The following is a 6,000-nucleotide window of genomic DNA, read 5'->3' on the forward strand; positions in this document are numbered from 1 at the left end:
ACACACACACACACACACACTCACACTCCCTCACACACACACACACACTCACTCCCTCACACACACACACACATACACACACACACACACACACTCAGTCCCTCACACAGACACTCACTCACTCCCTCACACAGACACACACACACACACTCACACTCCCTCACACACACACACACACACACACTCCCTCACACACACACACACACACTCTCTCTCTCTCTCACACACACACACGCGCGCTAACAGGATTTGAGGAGCCGAACAGAGTAATCTTAAAATAGATTGATTGCGCGTCTCGGTGGCCTTTAGTATTTCTGCTTAATCGTTGGCGGTCGGAGGATTTGACTAATTATCTGGACGAAAACCGGCAGAAGGAGTTTGTAATTGAAAAAGCAATGATTGGACTGCGTGTGCAGGAGCGTCCTCTGACTCACGACTGGGCTGAGGTTTCCTCATGAAGTCCTGATTCGAGCTTCGCTTGATGTGCGCACTGCTTTAAAGTGTGTTTTTCCACTGTTGATATTTTATCAGCAGTTGAGCAAAGTACGGCAGAACAAAGACCCATAAATGCACCACGAGAACAAAACAGGAACACGAGGTGCGACGAAGGAAAAACACACTAACACACACCTGTGAAGGAGAGCTAAAGTGAAACAGGAAGTGTCAAACAAAACATGAAAAGTTCAAAATAAAACAAGATAAAGCAGAACTAAACCCTGACACTCCCTCCTGCCCCACGATCACGATGTTATTCTGTATTATACGTGTTTCCAAGACGTCATTTAGTCTGCAGCCTGCAAACGTTTTAGGAAAGTAGCCAAACTGCGAGCACAACCAACAGTCATCCGTGTGTTTGTGTTTAGCTTTCTAGCTAACTGTTGTGTTCGTGACTAAACGGCTTCTTGTAGTGTTTTTGGCAGTTAAGACAGCTTCAGGACAGGGAACAGGAACAGCCCTGATTTACAAGCAGTCCGGGACAACCAAGAAGTCCTGCAACCAGAGCTGAGACAGATAAGCCAACCAGTGGGAGCAGATGGAGTGTCATCATCATATGACTTGTTGGCTTGTTGTTCTGGGTAGTCACCCCTCTGCTAACACAGTGTTAGCCACCAAAGCTAACATCAGTCAAAGTTGATGTGTAGCATTGTTTTTTTCTCTCACCGCACAAGTACACAAAAGTACACACAAGTACTTCATCCCAGCAGTTTTCTGCCCCCGCAGCTGACAGTTTGGGGTTTCAAACCTGCAACCTGCTGCCTCCCTGACACAGTGCACAGGCAGCGTGGGGCGTTCAGGCAGCAGCAGATTGATAGATTTCAGCAGAACCCTTCAAAGCGCTCCCTGTGTCAATATGTGGGTGTAAAGTGATTGGTGATGGCGAGGCTGCGATCAATACTCCTGTCCGTGAATGGAAACAAATTCATCATCCGCGTAATTTTACTGGCTGAGAGGAACGCGGCGTCCCTCGCCAGAGACCATCCGTCCTGCAGGCAGCTGACAGGACACGAGCTGCTGATACTGTCCTAACGCCAAAGTCCCGGGTCCAGCTCCCACAGTGGGGACGTCCTGCTCACGTGTCCCGAGATGAAGCCTCAGACCTTTCTTCTTCTGAGGAGGCACTTTTTTATTTTCACAAGGTCAGTTTTACCAACAGCTGCACTCAATACATGAAAATTTCAAGGCACGAGAATCAACCCGACAACCATGTGTTCTAACGCAAGAACATTAAAATAGAAAGACTGTCCTGCTGTCTACTCTCCTGCAGGTCTCACACATTGTCCCGTTTTCCCTGAACATGATTCACTTTCCTTTACACTATTGGCTGAAAACATCAAAGTGTCACCTTCTTTCAGGAGGATCCACTCCCTGGCCTGTTCTGAAGCGACTGATCACATGGTCTTCATCAGCAACTTCAGGGATGTTGTTGGGACACTTCATTAATTCTCTCAGACTTGTATTCATAATTCAGCCTGTGAAGACAAAAGGCAGTTAGCTCAGGAGAAGCCCTGCTAGTCCTGAGATTAAAGGGGCAATCTGTTTTCAGTATTTGTTTTAAGCATTCAAAAAAATGAACTAACATCATCAACAGAAGGTGAAGAAGCAACAGTGCTAACATCATGTCAGCTGGTCGGCCAGTCCTGTCTGTAGTACCACTTTGCGCCAGTATTCATCAGCAGGGGAAACGGCTGCACCTGCATTTTATTGTTTTTGATGCTGACGAACTTGTTGTGACATGACATTTTAGCAGCAGGCTTGTTGTACACTGATGTCAGATACGTTTCACATGCCAAGAAGTCACTGAGTCACTTTGAACTGCAATGTTAACACAGTCTGCGTTTTACTGAAATTATTTTAACGACACAAGCCTGAAGGTCACCAGCGTTGCAGAAAAACAATCTCCCCTGCTCGCACACACTGCTGCCCCACATTCAACAGCATCGCGTTCTGACAATTCTGATGATGAAAATAAACGACGCTGTGCTCGCAAGAGGCTGCGAAGGAGCCGATTTGTGGCTTCCAGTCGAGACGCCTTTGGGTGTTGGGTGGTGCACACCAACGGTCTTCCTCACAGACTGTCAATCAGACCATCAGAACATAAAACACAGCCTTCCTCTTCTTTCTCTGCAACTTTTTAGGAATATGTAGCAGCCTGAGTGACCAAAAGGTTTTCATAGAAATATTAATGTCAACAACTGTAGTGCTTAAAAACGAAGCACGAGTGTTTTGTGATCTACCTTCTGTAAGGCGGAGTTAAGTTTCAGCAACTAAATCTACTTTGTTGTGATTGCACTGATGACAGAAGAAACCACTGACTGCATACAAAGATGGTCGACATGAGAAAACATGAGAGCTCCCCCTGGTGGCTGGCTGCAGTACAGATCATAAACTCCTCCTCCATGTCAGCAGATGGGACGTGAGTCAAACTGAAAATTCAAAGTAAATGTCAAATAAACTTTACCCAAAGATGGTTTCTGTCATTTTAGGTAGTTGTTATCGTGCTGATGTTTGTTCAAGAGTTTATCTTTCTGATCAGTTTGGTTTTAATTAGTTATGTGATGCTATAAAAAGGAGCTGCGTCATGACTGATGGCTGAGCTCAGGATCAGGTAGTAGTCTGTTTATTCCCCAAGCAGCAAATATACCAACCACACAGATGTTGGTTTATGTGACAGCTCAGCCTCTGACTGGCCTCAGAACTCAATAAAAACATTTATGTCCATGATTTTCCACGGGATTTCTAAAAATTCAGAACATAATTTGACATATACACAAACGGACGGATGGACGGCCGGACGGAGGGTGCAGCCCAGTGTTTTGGTTTCCTGTGGAGTAGAAGGGCCTTTGTCAGAGTTCCAGCTGGTGAATAATTGAAGGCGTTACAGGCGTTGTGTTAGAGCTGCACGATGTGGCCGACTCTTCAGCGCATGTTTTATTCATCGGCTTCATCCAACTTTCATAATACAAGGTTAAAACACACACAGAGAAGTGACTACGACAGCACAGAAGAAAATGATGAGAAAATCAGAAATTTTCATTCGTCCAGGAGCACCGCTGCTTCATTTTGCTGCTCACCTTCACACAGGCAACAACAACCACAGCTGGGAGCTTCCGGGTTCAACCAGCTGTCTGATGGTGGAGGCTACTGGTAAGATCACAGGAGCAAGTGAAGGGAAGCCTCTAAAACATATTGTGTAAATAAGATTAGCTGCTCTATAAAATATGTTTCAAAATGAAATTTGTGCCTGAAGAATGGATGGAGCTGTTTTTACAATCAAAGCATGATGTTATAGGAATATTTTAGGATAGACGATCACCTGGACTGTTTGTTGTTATCTGAACAGGAAGCAGCTTCACAGATCCTCCTCGTCTCTGACGTCTGACTGCAACTGCTCTCAGACCTCAAGGAAAACAGATTCAGTTTCATCAAAACAGCGAGACGAGCAGAAAGCAGAATCCCTGACATCAGCACTTAATTTTAGTGGAAGCGTCTTCAGACTGGCGTGGCTCCTGTTACACAACGGCTCCTCGGCCTTCAGAGCTCAGCACTTTGCCTGAGGTGAATCCTGATAAACACGCTACTGAACATAAAGATCAGCTGACAAACACCACGTTTAGTCTCTTTTAGCTCCTGGTTTTAGCTCAGCCTTTTCTCCACTGCTGACCTTCCCAGCATCAAACAGCACACAGACAGTTGGACACTGATGGGTGGACACGTCGGAGACAGATGTTGTCCTCAGGAGCTGGAGGAGACCAGAGCTCAGGCAGGTAGAAACTCCAAATGATCATGATGCTTTAAAGTGGCAGCCACAGAATTAGATATGTTCCCTCAAGATGGCCCCTACGTGGTCCAATGAGGATCACTCATCTGGTGCATATGCTAAAGGTTTACTAGCTTCCTGGTTTACTTCTTGGTCATGCAGCCCACTGAATATGTGCAGGAGTTTCTCCTGCTCACCCCGCCCACTTGGGTATTTTTGATCCATGAATGAAAAAAATCATAATAGAAAGAGTTATAACTAATCTTGTTTCCATTTTGAGGCATCCTGTGAGCAGTTTTATAAACATTTTTTTATAATGGTGTTCTATGGGAAAAATTACTGTTTTGGCCACAGAAGAACCTGTGCTGCAATTCTGTGAGTGACCACTGGGGGGAAATGGGAAGCAAGGCTGAGCAGGTGGTGATGGAGGCTGTGTTTTTTGTCCCCTAGTGGACAAAAATCAAATCACCCAGCTTTAAAGGGTCAGATGATGCAACAATCAAGTATGAATGAACGAGTAATAACACGTTATTTGTTGGAAGGATTCAGACATGACTTGGCAGAAGGGAGAACAGGCTGCGGCTGTTTTTACCATACCATATTTTATTTTCTAAAGAAATGTTGAAAAGGATGCAGTTCCACCAGGTTTGCTTGCAGCAGTAAGCCTCCTCTCCTTCAGTCAAACCAGCATGTTGTGGTTGGATAAAAGGTGAAGGTGTCACTGCGTTGGTTAACCTTCATGAGCTGAACACGTGAGGTCGTTTTGCGGGTCGGCCTCTGGAGACGCTCGCTGACTGAAAGCCGTCATGAATCAAGCTGCTCGTGTCTCCGGCAGCGTGAAAAACGGCTCCAGCTGTCGGCTCCCGGAGGGCCGAGCTGCTGCTGAACCGACACTCTCAGTTCACCAGATACAACCATTCAGCATAAATGCTAAAATAAACGTATCAGTCTCACCCATCGGCATAAATCACCATGTGACCTCTCTGAGCGGGGGCAGGTACCCAGCGTACTGCAACGTCTGGGGGAGCGTTTCATCCAGAGGGGCCCTGAGGCCTGCCAGGGTCACTCTGATCAAACCAGGAAACACACAGAGATGTTGCTGAGGCTGTGCAGAGCCAGGAAATCTCTCTGGGATCAGGAATCTTTGATACTAAATCACTGCTCAGAAGCCACAGATGATTTTTTTTAAATCTCAATAGTGATGTTTTCATAACTTGTGCAAATGCAGGCGCCTCTGCAGCAGGTGCAGCTTTGATTATTGATTTTGTGAACAGCTTTAGTCCCTTCCCACATGGACAGAGAGGTGCTACGGTCTCTCATACGAGAGGTCATGTGAAAAGGTCGCTCAGCAAGCAGCTTTTATGATTTATCCAGTGAATTTATTCTTGACCTGTTGGCTGGTTCGATTTAAAAAGCAGATTTGCGGCCACAGGGCTTCTGGTTTTGATGAACAGGGTCTGAAACACCTGAGCTTTGGGATCAGCAATCACAAGACCTGCAGAGGGTCCAGTTTCTGTCCCTGTGTTACTGCCATGGACAGTCGCAGTGGAGCTGCAGTATAAAAAGCTGGTTTGTGCACTAATAAAAAATATATGATTCTGCATGATGAGTGCTTTTATCTGCCCTTTTCAGTGGTAAAATCCCACATTTATATTTTTCCATCTGTGAACAAACTGAACTGAACTGCGATAAAGTCCACTCTACCTGTGGACCTTCAGGCTTGTTACACTCACCTGACTTTA

This window comes from Scatophagus argus, chromosome 13 (genome assembly GCF_020382885.2).
Source record: "Scatophagus argus isolate fScaArg1 chromosome 13, fScaArg1.pri, whole genome shotgun sequence".
NCBI classification, from domain to species: Eukaryota; Metazoa; Chordata; class Actinopteri; family Scatophagidae; genus Scatophagus; species Scatophagus argus.